Source organism: Spinacia oleracea, chromosome 2 (assembly GCF_020520425.1).
Source record: "Spinacia oleracea cultivar Varoflay chromosome 2, BTI_SOV_V1, whole genome shotgun sequence".
Lineage (NCBI taxonomy): Eukaryota > Viridiplantae > Streptophyta > Magnoliopsida > Caryophyllales > Amaranthaceae > Spinacia > Spinacia oleracea.
The window spans coordinates 56,504,810-56,525,831 of record NC_079488.1 but is presented as its reverse complement, the minus strand read 5'-3'; the positions used below and the strand labels follow the sequence as shown (position 1 = coordinate 56,525,831).

Below are 21,022 nucleotides of genomic sequence, written 5' to 3'. Positions count from 1 at the left end.
CTATCAGAATATACACCATGAGAGTAATACTTCTAAAATAGTGCTTCCCGAGAAGTACTATATCCCAAAAACACTATTACTATTAAGAGGGGGCATAATACGTCATTGTTCTAACAATGTGACGACGACCTTGTTAATATGCAGTATTAAAACGAGCCCTCGGGTAAATGACGTACGGATAATTTTTCATATGACGCCCTCTTCGTAATAATGGGCCTACATTTGTAACGCCCGACTTTTTTTTTTAAAACGAACGATAACCTCTTTCCAAAATGATCATCTTATTTCTGATCTATCATGACCCAAAAATACATTCTTTAGCCGACGACGCTAATGGTCTTTATTTTTCTCTAAGACGCGTACCTTGTTCAGCCCGTTTGAGCTCAAGGACAGTATAACTTATCAGTTTGGCAAATAAAACAAAAGCAGTTATGGGTCAATCAAGTCATGATTACTCAAATTTGCTTATTTATTCACAAAATCCTCCTACTTATCTATTTTTATTTCGTATAACCTTCAACTATTGTTTATTTGCAACTTAGTCCCTTCCACCCCTATAAATACCATCATCTTTTCTCACTTAGGAGGCCCAACCCCCCATCATTCTACTCTCTCTCTAAAAAAAAAAAAAAGCTCTCATTCACTCACTTTCTCTAAAAAATCAGTAAAAAAGGAAAAAATATAGTTCATTCAAGTCAAAAAATAGTTTTAGTTAAAGTGAAATCAGAAAAATAAATAAAAAAAAATAAGTTTTTAGTTTAATTAATATCAATATTCAGAAAATCAAAAAAAGAAGTTATTTAATTTTCTTGGACAATTCACTTTGCAGTCACTTTTTTTAATTTCAATTGATCATTTGGATTAATCTCTCAAACATTGCTAGTCAGAGCCAAAGGTAATATTCTTGTTCCTTTTATTTTTGTGAATTCCAATTATTTTTTCATACATTACTAACTCTTTTCTTATGTGTGCTCTATAACCTGTTAGGGCACTATACGTGCCGGTTACCTAATTTGGAAACCAACTAGAATTTGACCGACCACGGGCGAGATTCGAGAGTGAGTGTACGTGAAGTGTGTTTTTATTTGTGTATGTTGATCACCAAAAAAAAAATATTTTTCTCAAAATGAAGTTAAAGTGAGAAGGTGCATAAGAAAATTCAAGAGAAAGATGGTGGAACTATAGTACTAGCCAATTTCTTCATTTTCCATTTTTTTGTCAATTTGGTTGATAATTATATAAAATATCGTCACTTTTCAAAATTCACAAAATAATTTTTTTACAGAAACTTGAAGTATTTATAAGACCACGACATTTGGAATTTTTCAAAAATAAGTTTTAGAAAAATCACAATAAATCCTAAACTTCAGACTAGAAAAACTGTCTTTTTCAGGTTCCGATTTCTTATTTGGTGAAATTCGACCAGGTTAAATTATTATTTTTGAAAATCTCAAAGAATATCATAGAAAGACAAAATACTAAGCTTTCTAAATTGACCTCTCTCACCTCCACACGATTTTTATTCAATTTTATAGAATATTTTCAAAAACAGAAATCTAGGAAGACAGTTTCTTGAAAGTGACAGTTTCAAACAAATAAGTTTTATTTTATTAAAAATATTAAATAAACTTTAAAATCTGAGCTTTTTATACACATGACTCCAAAATGTTTCTAAAGTCTATTTTAAAAATAAAAACGTGATTTTGTTTTCAAATAATTAATTTATAATTTAATTTCACTTCAAGGTCTAAAAAAGGAGCAGCTTTAATGAAAAATTATTTATAAATTATCTACTTCTGAGTTGGAAACCATTTTTTAACACGTTAAAGAAAACACTTAGATCTTTCCAAGAAGGTATCAAACGCTCAAATCCGAGTTCGGGATGTCTTGGTATTAAATTTAAAGTTCAACGAGATGTAATTTTCTCAACATTTTTTTTTAAAAAAGAAAATTAGTTTTCTCTTATAAAATCCGATTTACCCAAAATAAATTTCTATTTTTCTTAAATAACAGATTATGTATTTTTAAATACTCCAAACCCTTTACCACTTCGTTATACTTACCTAAAATCAATTTAGGTTGAGTTAAGTAAAGTGGAAAATTCTAAATAAATCAAAATATAGGTTTTTGTTCACTTAGATCCCTACGTTCCAAACATCCAAAGCGAAGAAATATGAAGACTAATCAAGGCAACATGGTTCAAGGCGAAGGGATCAAGACTTGAAGCTGCTCATTAGATAGGAATTATGATTATTGTAACATTTATTGTACTTATGGCAATTGTAAACTAAAGTTCCACCATCAAATTAATAAAACAATAAAGGAATTATCTTATGCACACTTCTTAATAATAAATTATTCGAGTGTTTTTTTTAAATTGGTTAAATCACTTTGCATGCTTGATCCATATATCATTTCGCATTTGCATGAGATAAACCTAGTGACTTATGGTTTATGACCTTGAATTGAATAAACGGGTCAAATTGGAAATTTAGTCATATAGGATTGTGAAGTGATTCACCCACCTATAAAACCTATCATCATCAAGTCTTGTTACCTATAATGAATCACTCTCAATCTAGTATGACATGATTTCTATTTTGAAACTATTATTAAATTTTAGGCCATATCAAGTGTCCCAACTTATCTGGTCAATTTTATAAACCCAAACACATTACCTCAAAACCCATTCAAATAGTACACATTACTATCCATCCTCAATAGAGTGAAGTTCAACCCAAAATGAGCAAATCACCAAGTCTAAAACAACTTTCTTTTCAGAAACAAGTCAATCCAAAACTCGTCAATCGGGACGCATTTTATTGTTGAATTGTCTTTCACAAAAGACTTTATGGTGTCACTAATCGGGGTGATTTCCACAACCTTGATGGAGCGATTTGATTCACAAAAGAAAGTCAGTTAAAGACCTATTACCAACCTTGTCTTGAGTTATTCAACACTCTTTTTCCCTTCACCTATTGGAATTGACCACATAGGAAGGGACACTTGTCAGAACTACGTAGGGTTTTGATCCGGGAGTGGATTCAAATCCCACAATGAACGGTACGTAGGGCAACTTTAATGCTCAAACCCACCATACATCACCAAATTTATCTCATCATATATTATATCATATTGCATCCGAGTGTGTTTGACTACTTGCAAATTATGTGACATTATGCATTAAATCAATAACATTGTGAATGATCATAACCAATTATTGTAGAAAAATAGGGACAACATATTAGTAGGAGCCTGTTTTAGAACAGAGGGAGAGACGAGTTCCAGACGTTCGATCTTCCTAACTTATACCCCGGACCTTAATATTTGATTTCAAAAGACCAGATTTCATAAGAAAAAAGCCTTTTATTTTATGGAGCCATCATTGTTTTTCGGAAATTTATTTTTTATTAAATAATTATTTTCCCTTGAAAATGATGATTTCAAAAATCCGGTCCCTATCGGATAAAATAGGGTGGCGACTCCGAATTTTTAAACATTACAGGCCTAACCGTAGGCTTATGTGGGATTCTGACCATAATCTAGGACAGTCGAGAATCGGGTCCCACAGGCTGGCGACTCCACTGGGGATTTTTATTTTTATTTTAAAAAATAAACTTTGAGGTATAGACCCAAAAATATGTTTTACCCTCTTAGGAAACAAACAACTATCCCAATTGGTTATGATCATTCACGTGAAATGTTTAAACTTTTTGTATGAATCATGTTTATGTGAAATTACGTGTGTTTGGGTTTGCTTATGTGAAATTCGGTCCGCACACATGCACTGGTACTATCATAACCTAGGCCCTGACCTGCTAATTTGCGGGGTTCAGGGAGTTTAGATAATTATAATGAATTTAAGGACGTAAACCTGTATCCGCGCGTTATTTACAACCGGCTATGCAGGACCGTCCAACCCCGTATGGGGCCACTCGAACAATTATTTCCTTAATTGAACAAACCCTTGTAGTTAACGTGTTAGGACACATGGACCAACGCATGCTTGCTTTTTATTTATGTTGTTAATTGTCTGTCCTAACTAATTTAATTCACGTGCTTTTATTTCTTTTCTTTATATATTCGCGATGACTTTTCCTTTTAACCTTTTCTTTTTTCTCTCTTTAAAATTTTGGCTTGTAATATTTTCAAAACAAAAAGAAATTTCCTAGTCTAATTAATCGCGTTTTATTGTCAAAATCATTTTAACTTTTCATAAAGAAATTTCACTTCAAAACAAAAGCGAACAAAGAATTTCTCACAATGTCGTGATTAATTCTTAATCACTATTCAAAGTTTCTCATGAACCAAGTCAAAAATCAATGCCAAAATTCAGTCGACTTCATTAACTTAAAAATTCCATAAAAATCTCCATAAAATGCGAATGATTCTAATGCTCCAAAACCAAATCGGATCTTTCTAAAGAAATTTTTTCTACAGAATGGCTCTCCTGCTTTTGAAACCCGTTTTTCGGAAACTTATACTTCACTTTACTGCTGGTCAACTTTTTATGATGATTTTCGGAAGAGAAACCCTTTTCTCAAAATAGACTTATAATATCACCAAGATACTTTTCTATTTCCCGCCATTTTACTCCATTTTATTGAATTCTCGATATCAATACTAATATCATGCTTGTTTGAAATGACAGGTACTTCACTTATACTTAATCAAGTCCTTAAAACAATATGAGTTCCGCAAAGCCAAGATACGAAGCTGGAAGTAAGAGGGGCCGCTGGAGGTCAATAAGTCAGATTTATTCCGAAAAGAGTGAACCTTTAGCTGTTATATACCACCGGATGAAGTTGCAAGGAATCCTTGAGCCAAAACAAATCAATTATTCCATGCCTTCTCCCGCGGCAGACATGGCGAAGTATTGCAGTTACTGCCATGACTATGGACACGATATAGAATCCTGTTCGGATACAAGACATGCTATACAACAACTTATTGACGACGGAAAAATTCCAGTTCCAAAGGCTTGCATTCCCCCTACCATATCGTTCAACGATACAGATTTGCCGGAGGTCATTAATCACAATCAACCTTTATGCATCACCTTAGGATACGCTTGTTACTTAATCTCGGGTATCTGGATTGATAGTGGGTCAGCTTTCAATGTTTGTTCAAAAGGAATTTTGAATGCAGTGGGACACGGAAACACACCTTTAAGACATTCCGGTAAAATTTTAACTACGTACGATAACATCCCAAGAAAGTCAATTGGGACCATCACTTTGAAATTAGGGCACAAGAGTTGGGAATGTGATGTGGAATTTCAGGTGATCGAAGCTCCTACGCAATTTCCCTTTCTACTTGGGAGACCGTGGCTTCATGACACACGGGCTATTGCATCTACCCTTCATCAGAAAGTAAAAATCCCAACACCAAGGGGAATAATGACCATCCATGGGGACATGGTTGTTCCAAAAGTATCATTAATGTCTTGCCACATGATTGGTTCTTGAGAAGGTTCAACCTCCAAACATGCTCCGCCTAGGTTAGGAAATAAGGATGATAAAGCATCATTATGGGACTTGATATCAAAATCTCAAATGTATCAAGAAGCCTTCATCGACTACCTCAAGAGAACTGCGATTGACGTCACGACCCCAGCCAAGGACCTGATAAAAATGTTCAAACTCGATTGGCAACTTGTCATGAAAGATTTGGTTGAGAAGGAATTCCTAGAAGACACCTTAGAGCATACAATGATCTGCGACGACAAGAGGTACCATGGTGTTTTGGTGGAGGGAGGATGTCCCATCAATGTATGCCCCTATAAGACCTTCGTTAAGTGGGGATGTGAACGAGAAGAACTTGAACCAGTGACCTTTGAAGATCTCGGCGATGAGTATACTGTTAGGTTATGATACATATGATATTACATAAATCATGCGGAAACAACCATTAACCCAGGAATACATATTATTTACACATAATCATATAGCATAATTTAGATGCATACTCTTTGTTGCGTGCCCTCCCTAGCTGCGCCCGAACCGAACAAGAACAAGTCTTTAGGACTCCAAGTGTCGTCCCTCCGTAGATAGTCCACAGCACGTCCGGATCCGCCTTAAGATTGACCAACTAGAATCGCCCTTAAGGTACTAGAATTTTCGGCACTTTTGAGCAAGATGTGTGACTGAATTTTTCTCTCAAAAACTCACTTTGAATACTTTAAAACTCGTTATAAATTGTGAACCCAGGCCACATATTTATAGGGGTATGGAAAGAGAATTGGAATCCTATTAGGATACGAATTAATTAAACTTAGAATCCTACAAGAACTCTAATTAAATTAATTTATCAAATAGAATTAGGAATTTAATCATTAACCGAACTCTGCACGTTTTAGGAATCGTGCATGAACACAAACACTTACGCACACACACACGGCAGCCACGATGGGCCGCCCATGCGCGTGCGTGCGAGCAGCAGCCCACGCAGCGAGGCCTACGCGAGCTACAAGCCCACGCAAGCACCTGCGCGCGCTGTGCGCGCTGCCACGGCCTGCTGGGCCTGGCCTTGCGCTGGGCCTGGCGTGGCCTTGGCTGTTCGTGTGGCGCGCTTGGCTTGCTGGGCGATGGCCTGGCTTCGTGCTGGGCCCTCGTCCGGCAGGCCTCGTCCGATGCTTATTCGTACGATACGCTTCCGATTAAATTTCCGATTCCGGAATTCATTTCTGATACGAACAATATTTAACATTTCCGATTCCGGAATTAATTTTCGTTTCGAACAAATATTTAATATTTCCGTTTCCGGAATTATTTTCCGATTCCGATAATATTTCCGATTCTGACAATATTTCCGTTTCCAGCAATATTTCCGATTCTGGCAATATTTCCATTTCCGATAATATTTTCCGATACGTACCATGTTTCCGTTTCCGGCAACATCTACGACTTGGATAATATTTATATTTCCGTTTCCGGCAATATCATCGTTTCCGGAGTATTCATTTCTTGCCTGTGACGATCTCAGCTCCCACTGAAACCAAGATCCGTCGATTTCGAATATCCATAGATGGAGTATCTAATGCCATTAAATACTTGATCCGTTTACGTACTATTTGTGTGACCCTACGGGTTCAGTCAAGAGTAAGCTGTGGATTAATATCATTAATTCCACTTGAACTGAAGCGGCCTCTAGCTAGGCATTCAGCTCACTTGATCTCACTGAATTATTAACTTGTTAATTAATACTGAACCGCATTTATTAGACTTAACATAGAATGCATACTTGGACCAAGGGCATTATTTCCTTCAGTCTCCCACTTGTCCTTAGGGACAAGTGTGCATTTCCTAATTCCTTTGTCGCTCGATGCTTGCTCTTGAACATAAGGTAAGAGTTGTCATCCTTATTATGTCCAGAGGTGTTCCTCGGTTTCAGAGTTCAACTGATCAAATAAACAGATAATCATAGCCTATGATTCATCCGAGCACGGCCATGCATTTCATAGTTTCTAGCTCTCCGAGTGGCCTTGTACAACTTTTAAGCATCTCATCCCGATTTATGGGAGGACAATCCCAATCTTGCGATCTTGAGATTAGACTTCGTTTGATAGGTGATTACCTGAGCGTTGCCTTTATAGCCTCCTTTTACGGTGCGACGGTTGGACGTCAAAGCAACCAGTTCTCAAACAAGTAATCTCAAATCACTCAGGTATTGAGGATTTAGTGTCTAATAATTTAATGAAATTTACTTATGACAGATTTTCATCTCTTACAGTAAAGTTTCATAGGTCTTGTCCGATACTAATCTTCCCAAAGTAAGTATCTATGCAAATGATTATGACATTGCCATGTCCACATAGTTCAAGAAACAGAACTACTAGTCATCTTGCATTCTAATCGTCTAACGTTTTCTATGCGTCCAATTTTATAGAAAACTCCGACTAGGGACCATTTTCAACCTTTGACATTCAAGTTCACTTGATAGACATTTCTTAGTCACAGGACTGGTCCTGACAGTCTATCTTGAATATATCGTCAAATTGAAGGGACTCATCATTTAATAAACCACAAATTAAATGGAAAAATGAATTCTTTTCATTTATTGTGAATGATTAACCAATAATGTTTTACAAAGATTTAAACTCTAAAACTTTAAAACATTAAACAGAGACATCAAAGCCATTCTCCAATATGCTTGATTCCCATAGCTGCAGTGTGCGAGTTGTGCTTCGCCTGCGGCAGAGGTTTAGTTAATGGATCTGATATGTTGTCATCAGTTCCAATTTTGCTTATCTCGACTTCTTTTCTTTCAACGAACTCTCGTAGAAGGTGAAATCTACGAAGTACATGCTTGACTCTCTGGTGGTGTCTAGGCTCTTTTGCCTGTGCAATAGCTCCGTTATTGTCACAATACAGGGCTATTGGTCCTTTAATGGAGGGGACTACACCAAGTTCACCTATGAACTTCCATAGCCATATAGCTTCCTTTGCTGCTTCATGTGCAGCAATGTACTCCGCTTCAGTTGTAGAATCCGCAATGGTGCTTTGCTTAGCACTTTTCCAGCTTACTGCTCCTCCGTTGAGGCAGAAGACAAACCCAGAATGTGATCTGAAATCATCTTTGTCGGTTTGGAAACTTGCGTCCGTATAGCCTTTAACAATTAATTCATCATCTCCACCATAGACCAGGAAGTCATCTTTGTGCCTTTTCAGGTACTTCAGAATGTTCTTGGCAGCAGTCCAATGCGCCTCTCCTGGGTCTGACTGGTATCTGCTCGTAGCACTGAGTGCGTACGCAACATCCGGGCGTGTAAATATCATAGCATACATTATTGAACCAATTAATGATGCATATGGAATCCCATTCATTCGTCTACGCTCATCAAGTGTTTTTGGGCACTGAGTCTTGCTTAGAGTCATTCCATGAGACATGGGTAGGTAGCCTCGCTTGGAGTCCGCCATCTTGAACCTATCAAGCACCTTATTGATATAAGTGCTTTGACTAAGTCCAATCATCCTTTTAGATCTATCTCTGTAAATCTTGATGCCCAATATGTACTGTGCTTCTCCTAGATCCTTCATCGAAAAACATTTCCCAAGCCAAATCTTGACAGAGTTCAACATAGGAATGTCATTTCCGATAAGTAATATGTCGTCGACATATAATACTAGGAAAGCAATTTTGCTCCCACTGACCTTCTTGTATACACAAGATTCGTCTGCGTTCTTGATAAAACCAAAGTCACTGACTGCTTCATCAAAACGTATATTCCAGCTCCTGGATGCCTGCTTCAATCCGTAGATTGATTTCTTTAGCTTGCATACCTTTTTAGCATTCTTTGGATCCTCAAAACCTTCAGGCTGTGTCATAAACACAGTTTCTGTTAAAACGCCGTTTAAGAAAGCAGTTTTGACATCCATCTGCCATATTTCGTAATCGTAATATGCAGCGATTGCTAACATTATCCGAATAGACTTTAGCATTGCAACTGGTGAAAAAGTTTCATCGTAATCCACACCGTGGACTTGCCTGTAACCTTTTGCAACCAATCTAGCTTTGAAAACTTCAAGTTTCCCATCCTTGTCCTTTTTCAGTTTGAAAACCCATTTGCTTCCAATGGCTTGGTAGCCATCTGGCAAATCGACCAAATCCCATACTTGGTTTTCAGACATGGAGTCTAATTCAGATTGCATGGCTTCTTGCCATTGCTTGGAGCTAGGGCTCGTCATAGCTTGTTTGTAAGTCGCAGGTTCATCACTTTCAAGTAATAGAACGTCATAGCTCTCGTTCGTCAAAATACCTAAGTACCTTTCCGGTTGAGATCTATATCTTTGCGATCTACGCGGGGTAACATTTCTAGATTGACCATGATTCTCACCAGATTCTTCTAAAGATCTTTGAGTTTCATCCTGAATGTCATCTTGAGCATTCTCTAGAGTTTGTTGTTCGACTCGAATTTCTTCGAGGTCTACTTTTCTCCCACTTGTCATTTTGGAAATGTGATCTTTCTCCAAAAAGACACCATCTCGAGCAACAAACACTTTGTTCTCAGATGTATTATAGAAGTAATACCCCTTTGTTTCTTTTGGATAGCCCACAAGGATACATTTGTTAGATTTTGGATGAAGTTTGTCTGAAATTAATCGTTTGACGTATACTTCACATCCCCAAATCTTAAGAAAAGACACATTTGGAGGCTTTCCAAACCATAATTCGTATGGAGTCTTTTCGACAGCTTTAGACGGAGCTCTATTTATAGTGAGTGCAGCTGTATTTAGTGCATGTCCCCAAAATTCTAATGGAAGTTCGGCCTGACCCATCATTGACCTGACCATGTCTAGCAAGGTTCTGTTCCTCCGTTCCGACACACCGTTCCATTGTGGTGTTCCAGGAGGAGTCAATTCTGATAGAATTCCACATTCTTTCAGATGGTCATCAAACTCATAGCTCAGATATTCACCGCCTCTATCAGACCGCAGTGCCTTAATCTTCTTGCCTAATTGATTCTCTACTTCACTCTGAAATTCCTTGAATTTGTCAAAGGATTCAGACTTATGCTTCATTAGGTAGACATAACCATACCTACTGAAGTCATCAGTGAAAGTGATAAAGTAGCTGAAACCACCTCTAGCATTTGTACTCATTGGTCCACATACATCTGTATGGATTAAACCCAATAGTTCATTTGCTCTTTCTCCAACTTTAGAGAAAGGTTGCTTTGTCATTTTGCCAAGTAAACATGATTCGCATTTACCATAATCCTCTAAGTCAAATGGTTCTAGAATTCCTTCCTTTTGAAGTCTTTCTAAGCGTTTCAAGTTTATATGGCCTAATCGACAATGCCACAGATAGGTGAGATCTGAATCATCCTTTTTGGCCTTTTTGGTATTTATGTTATATACTTGTTTGTCGTGATCTAATAAATAAAGTCCATTGACTAATCTAGCAGATCCATAAAACATCTCTTTAAAATAAAACGAACAACTATTGTCTTTTATTAAAAAAGAAAATCCCTTAGCATCTAAGCAAGAGACTGAAATGATGTTTTTAGTAAGACTTGGAACATGGAAACATTCTTCCAGTTCCAAAACTAGCCCGGAGGGCAACGACAAATAGTAAGTTCCTACAGCTAATGCAGCAATCCGTGCTCCATTTCCCACTCGTAGGTCGACTTCACCCTTGCTTAACTTTCTACTTCTTCTTAGTCCCTGTGGATTGGAACATAAGTGTGAGCCACAACCTGTATCTAATACCCAAGAAGTTGAATTAGCAAGTATACAGTCTATAACGAAAATACCTGAAGATGGAACGACTGTTCCGTTCTTCTGATCTTCCTTTAGCTTCAAGCAATCTCTCTTCCAATGCCCCTTCTTCTTGCAGTAAAAGCATTCGGATTCAGAAGTGGGTTGACTGACCTTCCTCTTTACAGATTTGGCGCCAGTTTGCTTAGTTGGGCTGGCCTTGTTGCCACCTTTCTTAGCATTCCTCTTCTTTCCAGATTTCTTGAACTTGCCCCCACGCACCATAAGCACATCCTGCTTATCACTTTTGAGCGTCTTTTCAGCGGTCTTCAGCATACCGTGAAGCTCAGTGAGCGTTTTGTCCAGACTATTCATACTGTAGTTCAGTTTGAACTGATCATACCCGCTATGAAGAGAATGGAGGATGGTGTCTATAGCCATTTCCTGAGAAAATTGCTGATCCAGCCGACTCATATTCTCAATGAGTCCAATCATTTTGAGAACATGTGGACTTACGGGCTCGCCTTTCTTAAGCTTGGTCTCAAGAATTTGCGTATGAGTCTCGAATATTTCGACTCGAGCCAGATCTTGGAACATGTTCTTCAACTCACTGATGATTGTGAAAGCATCTGAGTTGATGAACGTTTTCTGCAGATCCGCACTCATGGTGGCGAGCATTAGACATTTCACATCCTTGTTGGCATCAATCCAACGATTGAGGGCTGCCTGAGTGACCCCGTCGCCTGCAGCTTCGGGCATCGCCTCATCTAGGACATACTCCTTTTCTTCCTGCATAAGAACTATTTGCAAGTTCCTTTGCCAGTCAAGGAAGTTTTTCCCGTTCAACTTCTCCTTTTCGAGAATTGATCGAATGTTGAATGAATTGTTGTTTGCCATATTAAAAACTACAATTGAAAAGAATAAACAAATAAATAACCATTCACAGTTTCTCTTAATAAACTTAAATTCTAGCATACATGCATAATTCAATGTTTATTAAGCATTTTATTCAAGTTATGTGTTCCGGCAGGTGTGAATAAAATGATTCCAAGATCCTAAAATCATTGAAGAACTAAGCACAGTTTGTCGACTTAATCCTAGAACATCTTAGGTAAGCAAAAGCCTTTTGCTAATAGTCTAGAAACTATTCTTGGTTGATAGGTACGTCTAAGAACTTATTAGGTAAACCTATCGATTTTGCCACGACATAAAAGGACTCCGTACTTATATCGTTGAGTTTCACCAAAACTAACATGTACTCACAATTGTTTGTGTACCTTGCCCCTTTAGGACCAATAAGTAACACCTCGCTGAGCGAAAACTATTACTAGATTGATGTAAAGGATATCCAAGCAAGTGTATATTTTGGCATGGCACCTTTTAACTCAATTTTTAAGTTTGGAACTTAAGGCTCTTACTATGTTGGTTAGATTTTAAGTGAACTAAAATCCTTAATCATGCAACATAATCAAGTTTTTGATCTCATGCATTTTAAGACATATTTAAAAGAAATAAATAACTTAAAACATGCATAAGATAAATGTGATCTAGTATGGCCCGACTTCATCTTGAAGCTTTGACTTCAAAGTCCGTCTTGAAAATCTCCGTGGGAGGCACCATTTTCTTCAAATAGGATAAGCTATAACTAATTACAACTATTTGATGGTTCGCAGACCATATTTGAATTGAAAAATAACTTTGGTACTTTAGACCAATTACATTCAAATTAATGGTTCGCAGACCATATTTTCTATCCTATTTGGGCCATACTAGTCACTTCATAACCTGCAAAACAGTACATATACAATATATACCATTCACCCATTCATTATCATGAATGGCCCATATAGCTGGTTAGTAAAACACATTATGCATCACGTAAACATTTGCAGCAATTAATCAAGGGCACCAATAATCTACCAATTATTCAGTCCTTATTAATTCTAATCAAGTTGTTTTAACCTTAAGGATTTGTAGACCTAATCAAGAGTTTATGACTAAAAAGCGCTCCCACTTAAACCAATAAATTCATATGCTTTACTAATTTTAAACATAAAAATGTATTTCTAGTCTAACCGAAAACATACAAATTTAATTAAAATTTAAACTCATATAAATTTATAATTGAATCCAAAAAGTTTAATTTAATTTCAGTCGTTATTTAAATTAATTCATGATTTTAATTTTAGTAAAATAATTAGAATAAATAACATTTATTATAATTACAATATTTAAAATTAAAATTCAAGAAAATAATTTAAATTATTAATTTTAAAATTAATTAAAATTACGTGAACTGAAATTTTCAAATTAAACATTCAAAACGATCTAATCGTAACGCAAACACCCTACGCATTGCACGCCCATGGGCCGCACGCACACAGCCATTGCTGGCCATGTGCGCGCAGCCCATGCGCTCATCGCATAGCTGCTGCATCTCCCATCGCAAGCCATCGCACGCTGTGGTGCTCGCTGCGCGCGCGCCAGCGCTCATCGCACGCGAGCCATCGCTCGCAGCGCGCGCTCGCCAGCGCTCGCCGTGCGCGCGAGCCATTGCTCGCTGTGCGCGCGAGCCATCGCTCGCTGTGCGCGCGAGCCATCGCTCGCTGTGCGCGCGACATCGCTCGCTGGGCGCGCGACATTGCTCGCTTGGCGCGCGAGCAACGCTGGGCGCAGCGCTCGTGGCACGCGAGCTTGCGCTCGATGCGCGCGAGGCTGCGCGCTCTTGCGCGAGGCAGTGCGCGTTGTGGCGCAGCTCGCTTGCTGCCCACACGCGACTGTCTTGGCTTGCCTTTCGCCCATGCCCATTTGTTCATAGCTCGTGGCCCACGACACAAGGCAGGGCTGCTGCCTTGTGCTCGTGGACCACGCCCTTGCTCATTGCATTCGTGCCGCACGGGCGACGAGCTCCCTTGCTCGTCGTCGCATGCCCGCACTATACAACACCCCTTAAGGGTGACACGAAGCGTCCATTGCTTTGTGCGTGCAAGTTATATGAACGAATCGCATAAAATTTAAAATTTATATTTAAAATTAATGACAAATTAATAAATAATATTAATTTCATAATTTTAGGGCGAAAAATCGAAAATTTATTATTCAATTGATTTCCGATTTACATGGATTCAAGTCTAGGTCATAAAAATTTAAAATTTATCATAAATTTACAATTTTTATGGTGGTTTTTAATCATAGGTTTCTAATTAAATTATAATTAATTATGAAAATCAAATTAATTCTAAATTATTCTAATTTTCAACAAATTAATCATAATTACAAATTAGATTGCATAATTAACAAGGCTAGGCATTCAAACTTGTTAAACATATACAGTAGGTCAATCAAAAATTCAAGATTTATCAACAAGAATCGCAAATATTTAATTTAACATCTTAAATTTACGAAATTTTGCATTCGAAAAACTAAAACCTTCGAAAAGTCATAGTTAGGCTTCGAATTTGAGAATTCTGGGTTCGGCAGAAAAAGATTATTTTTGTCAAAATTTTAGAATGCCTTTTACATGCGGAATTGACACAAAAATCACTCGATTTGGATGAGTAACGAAGAAACTGCCGAAAAACTGCGTACGTATAATTAAATAAACGCAATTTGCAATTAATTAACAATTACGAAAATTAATCACCCCTTTTAATTCTTGCAAATTTGAAATATTTAACCATGTTCATGCAAATTAGATTATGAAAATAATAAGGGGCTCGTGATACCACTGTTAGGTTATGATACATATGATATTACATAAATCATGCGGAAACAACCATTAACCCAGGAATACATATTATTTACACATAATCATATAGCATAATTTAGATGCATACTCTTTGTTGCGTGCCCTCCCTAGCTGCGCCCGAACCGAACAAGAACAAGTCTTTAGGACTCCAAGTGTCGTCCCTCCGTAGATAGTCCACAGCACGTCCGGATCCGCCTTAAGATTGACCAACTAGAATCGCCCTTAAGGTACTAGAATTTTCGGCACTTTTGAGCAAGATGTGTGACTGAATTTTTCTCTCAAAAACTCACTTTGAATACTTTAAAACTCGCTATAAATTGTGAACCCAGGCCACATATTTATAGGGGTATGGAAAGAGAATTGGAATCCTATTAGGATACGAATTAATTAAACTTAGAATCCTACAAGAACTCTAATTAAATTAATTTATCAAATAGAATTAGGAATTTAATCATTAACCGAACTCTGCACGTTTTAGGAATCGTGCATGAACACAAACACTTACGCACACACACACGGAAGCCACGATGGGCCGCCCATGCGCGTGCGTGCGAGCAGCAGCCCACGCAGCGAGGCCTACGCGAGCTACAAGCCCACGCAAGCACCTGCGCGCGCTGCGCGCGCTGTGCGCGCTGCCACGGCCTGCTGGGCCTGGCCTTGCGCTGGGCCTGGCGTGGCCTTGGCTGTTCGTGTGGCGCGCTTGGCTTGCTGGGCGATGGCCTGGCTTCGTGCTGGGCCCTCGTCCGGCAGGCCTCGTCCGATGCTTATTCGTACGATACGCTTCCGATTAAATTTCCGATTCCGGAATTCATTTCTGATACGAACAATATTTAACATTTCCGATTCCGGAATTAATTTCCGTTTCGAACAAATATTTAATATTTCCGTTTCCGGAATTATTTTCCGATTCCGATAATATTTCCGATTCTGACAATATTTCCGTTTCCGGCAATATTTCCGATTCCGGCAATATTTCCATTTCCGATAATATTTTCCGATACGTACCATGTTTCCGTTTCCGGCAACATCTACGACTTGGATAATATTTATATTTCCGATACGATCCATATTTCCGTTTCCGGCAATATCATCGTTTCCGGAGTATTCATTTCTTGCCTGTGACGATCTCAGCTCCCACTGAAACCAAGATCCGTCGATTCCGAATATCCATAGATGGAGTATCTAATGCCATTAAATACTTGATCCGTTTACGTACTATTTGTGTGACCCTACGGGTTCAGTCAAGAGTAAGCTGTGGATTAATATCATTAATTCCACTTGAACTGAAGCGGCCTCTAGCTAGGCATTCAGCTCACTTGATCTCACTGAATTATTAACTTGTTAATTAATACTGAACCGCATTTATTAGACTTAACATAGAATGCATACTTGGACCAAGGGCATTATTTCCTTCATATACAAGTGGAAAAGCATGGGGTAAACTGAGCACTACTGTTGACTATAAGGGTATATCATTTACCACAGAATTCATAGTCCTCAATATCCCCTCACTCTATGACATAAAGCTCGGCCAACTGTGGATGTACAAAATCCATGCCATTCTCGCCACCCAGTCAGAGGGTTCATTATGGTCACCGTGTCCTCCTTTGTTCCCAGAAGACGGTAGCCAATCTAAGGTTTCAAAGAAGGCTAAGGTCTTCGAAGTCTCCACCATCACTCAGGAGGTTCCTTCAATAGAACAGGAAGTTGTGAATCTGGACCTTTTACTGTCATGTGAGAACATGGGGATAGAAGAAAAGACCATGATACCCGTAACTCTTGATCAACTGACTTACTTGGCTGACACATACCCTTCTTATGTCAAAGCACCATTGGGATCTTCGGTCTCATGGATTGATCTCCGTAAAATTTCCCGAGACGACCAGCATCGGAATAATAGACTAGACTTCACAAACGATGATTTGCCTCCACATCCATATCATAATCATGCATTGTACATAACCTTGTTACATAGCAACGACTACATAGATAATATTCTGGTTGATAATGGATCGGCGATCAACATAACTTCACGAGACTTCCTTTACGAACTAGGTTATGAGGCAAACCAAATAACTCATTACTCGGGCTTATCTTTTGGTTTTGATAATACTCCAAGGGAGATAACGGGAACCATATTATTGACTTTGAAGTACGGACCAGTCGTGTATGAGGTGAATTTCCGTGTGATAGACTGCGAGACTTCATACAATCTCTTGTTGGGACGACCGTGGTTACATGAGAATGAGATGGTTGCGTCAACATTGCACCAGAAAGTTAGAGGAATGCTATGTTTCCCATTAGGGGGATACGTGATTCCAGGAGATGTAAGAGATGGAACGACCCAATATGCCAGTACAAGTCAGTTTGGGGAGATGAATCTCGTCGAAAGCGAGGAAGGTTACTTTCCTAACAATGAGATCACAATAAGGCCAACGCCGGTAATGAAGCTGACCCGCATGTACTGGCCCATTTCGGAGTCAGAACGCGACCATCCAACTTGAATGCCAGATAAAAATCAAGGCACGAAGGCTGCGTGAACGACTTGGGTGGCTTTACAATCAGGAACATGCGGTACAATGTGAAGGAATAATGACATCGGCTAATGAGGTGGCCTCCATCGTGTCAATTATGGAGCCTCATATTTTCCTACGCAAGATTGATCCCGTGACTTTAGCTTCGTGTCAATTGGTATGCAAGGCCTGGGCATCATGGATCCTAGATCGAGAAGACAACCCCTTGTATGTTGCCAAGCGCAAAGAAGATTGGGAACAACGCCTGGAGACCGGAGAATTCGTTACTTGGCGTTACGATTAAGGATTACACGTCTCTACCGGTTCAAGATGCCTCATCACCACTCACCTGTAGCCTATGCATTGCGTTCTTTATTTTTCCTATGTTAAAAAAAAAAAAGAGATAGAAGTTTTAGAACTACGTGCGACTTGATCCCCTCTTTCCTTTTTTAACTAAAAAAAAACCAAATTTTTTTTTCATCATCATGTATGTTTGCATCATTTCACACCACTTTTGCAAAGGGGTACGTAGGCAGCTCACTTTGAGTTCAGTCGCAAAATAAATATTAATTTTCTTTCTTTCTTGTTATTTTTGGAACTACGTTGGGTCTGATTCCCTGTAAACACTCTTACACCATCAAGCACCTATGCACCCAGGGATACGTAGGCAGCCTTCAGGCACGACCCCTATATTTAACAATTTGTTTTTGATGCTTCAAGGAACGCAGGTAATCAAGCATCTAAAGCGGTGTCATCACTATTTTAGCAGGGACACAGGCCCCATCTCTTTATTCTCTTCCCTTACTTTATCATTCAATACTTTTGTAAGGCGGGAAATGGAAAAGTGAAAAGTGATAGTTATCTTTGAGAATTTGGTCTTGCAAAATAATAAATAACTTATCTTTCAAATAACTTATTTTTCTTCATTCTCTCTCCATTTCGCAAAAATAGTTTTCAATTTTGTTGAAAATCCTGAATTTTCGAATTTAACCCCTAAATTACGCCAAAATCATGCAAAAGCTCTAATTCGTGCTTGAACAAACCAATCATGATAAGTGAAATACTCTTTCAACCAACATACACAAACTCCTTTTATTTATTTATTTATTTACTTCCAAAGTACGATCACAACAAGTATAAAATGTACAATTTTCAATACTGGGCGAGTAATATCTCAGGAATTGGTGGAACTTCGAACTCCTCTGAATGACCCGATGGAAACCTTTGGCAAAAGTCTACGATAAGCATAGCCCCTTTGAGGCTTTCCTGTGGAAGATGGCGGATACTGACTTCCCACTCAGGGAATCGCATTAATTGCATTATACCGCATAATTCGCGCTCGGGAGCAGTTGTGGAGATGTCTAGCTTAGCCAAGGCTAGAGTATGGAGTTCGACGTCCACCAATACTTCCAACTGTTTCACTTGCAGCATTCTAGCTTTCTGCAAGCCTCTTTGCAAAATAGATAATACAAAAGAGGAGAGGCTTTGCCCTTGAACCTTAGAAGCAAAACCGGCCACCCAGTTCTGTCTTGGGTCCCGCACTATAAACCCACCCCTACACTTATGTGACCCATCAGACATGACAACAAACGAAAGGGTATGCGGTTTAGAACGTTTCCAAGGGCCAGAAGACGAAGCTTTAGTAAACCTATCTACCAATATAAAAAGACCCTTTTGACTTATTGACCATAAAGTCTCAGGAATGGCAAATGAGGAAAGCGTAGAAGGAGGAATCTTCCGAAGGAAGTCTTCTTTAGAACTTTGGTAGCTAGAAGGACCACCCATTGCCATTTGTAAACGATCAAGTGATGAAAATTCAAATAGACTCAACCATGGACGATTAGCCGTGCTTTGGCGCGGACCCTGCCTCTCATGTACTAGAATTCTTGTGGGGATAGCCTGTGGTGAAACATAGACCGATAAAGTGATTGACTCTGCAGCCAATTGTGTCACAGAAAAGAAACAAGTATCGTTCCAAAAAAATAACATGGGTGGAAATGAACCAGACCCAGGGAGGATACCAAAGGTCTTGATACCCAAGCCCCTAGCCACTTCTTCACCGATCTTCGAGTCAGAAAGAAGTAATACGGAGCAGGTAGGTTGGTATATTTTGGATAACATGACGAGATGACCAAGGAGACGAGATGTTGACTGATCCCTGACATCCCACATTAACAACCTAAGTGTACTACGGTTTGGAAGATTAAAGGACAAATTGGTTGATGAGCTAGAACTTTATGTGCGATCATTCGAAAAAGGAAACTCTTGTTGGTTTATAGCGGCCAAAATAAAGTAAGACAAACTTAGAGGAAAGTATAGACAAAGAGACATGGAGAATACCATAGAATCAGCCACAAACAAAAATAGGGAATTCGAAGGGTCGCATATGCGGAAGAACTGAGAAAAGTTACCCACTAAATTAGGCCTTACCAAGGGAGTAGGAGAAGTAGTAGTAGGAAGAATTTGGTTTGAAAACCCTGTAGAGGAGTCAACGACAAGTCGGTCCTCTAAGGACATGGAAGCAAGAATCGCCTCACGCCCTCTATCTCGTATTTCCTGAAGGGAAGAAGTAGGATTCTCAGAGAAGAATTGGATCAACTCTCGCACATTGGAGGATGAAGAAGCTTCAAATGGAATATTAAGATCCATATGATTCTTTAAGGGAGAATAGCTTTAGAAGAAAGGAATTTGGTTATTCGTAGCTTGAAGAAAATTCAAATCGAGTCTAAGTTTTTATAGACCAACAACCATGAGGGTTCCACCTATGGCGTGTCACAAAACTCGAGACGCATATGGTCATAAAGAATCTGAAACTTGCGACATACACAATCCTTCAAACTTCCCAAAGAAGCCTAAATACCCGTAAAATCTTAAGGATGCAATAAAAGTTTTTTTTATAAGTCACTTCAATAAGACACAAAGTTCCAAATCTCTCGAAATCTGTTCAAAAATCGGCGTTCATCTCCTTAAGAATAAAAATAAAATCAATATCATTATGTATATCCGATGATTATTTTTTATTTTATGTTATTTTTATCTGTTTTTACTTTCCACTTTAAACATCATATTCAAGTGAGTACTTACAATGGCTATTTTTGTTTTTCTGTCAGGAGTTGCACCTGGACCCGTGCTAGATCTAGGCTCATTCGCCGCACTTCATTCCATAGCAAGAAATCTCTATCCGCAGAATTCTCTCCTTGCCCTACATCGGCAATATTCTCGTCCCCTAGTTGTAGCAATATGGCTCAGACTCCCGACAATGATCATCAGAATTCAAGCCCCCATCCGGATCCTTTATCTGAGCTTAAAGGGATGATGCAGTCCATAATAGATCGCCAAAACACCGTTGAGCAGACTGTGGTTAATTTCATAAGACAGAACGTGCAAGCTCACCCACCAGCTCCTGACTCAGAGGTCGCATCACCATTTCATCTTGAGCAAGGTAATCATGACAATGAACTCCCGACCAAACTCGAAGAGGAGATTTCTAAGTTGAAAGAAGTATTGAAAGGCATGACCCAAGCTGAGCCGTGGATGGATATCCATGGGTTGACTCTTTTTCC

General features: G+C 38.7%; 1 long non-coding RNA gene across 1 annotated transcript; it reads left to right on the top strand.

Annotated features, from left to right (window-relative positions):
- Positions 1–443: 443 nt before the first annotated feature.
- LOC110806036 (uncharacterized) lies at positions 444–2,336 on the top strand. Its single transcript, XR_002538193.2, has 2 exons — positions 444–895; positions 988–2,336. It is a non-coding gene; the product is annotated as an uncharacterized lncRNA (long non-coding RNA).
- Positions 2,337–21,022: the final 18,686 nt, after the last annotated feature.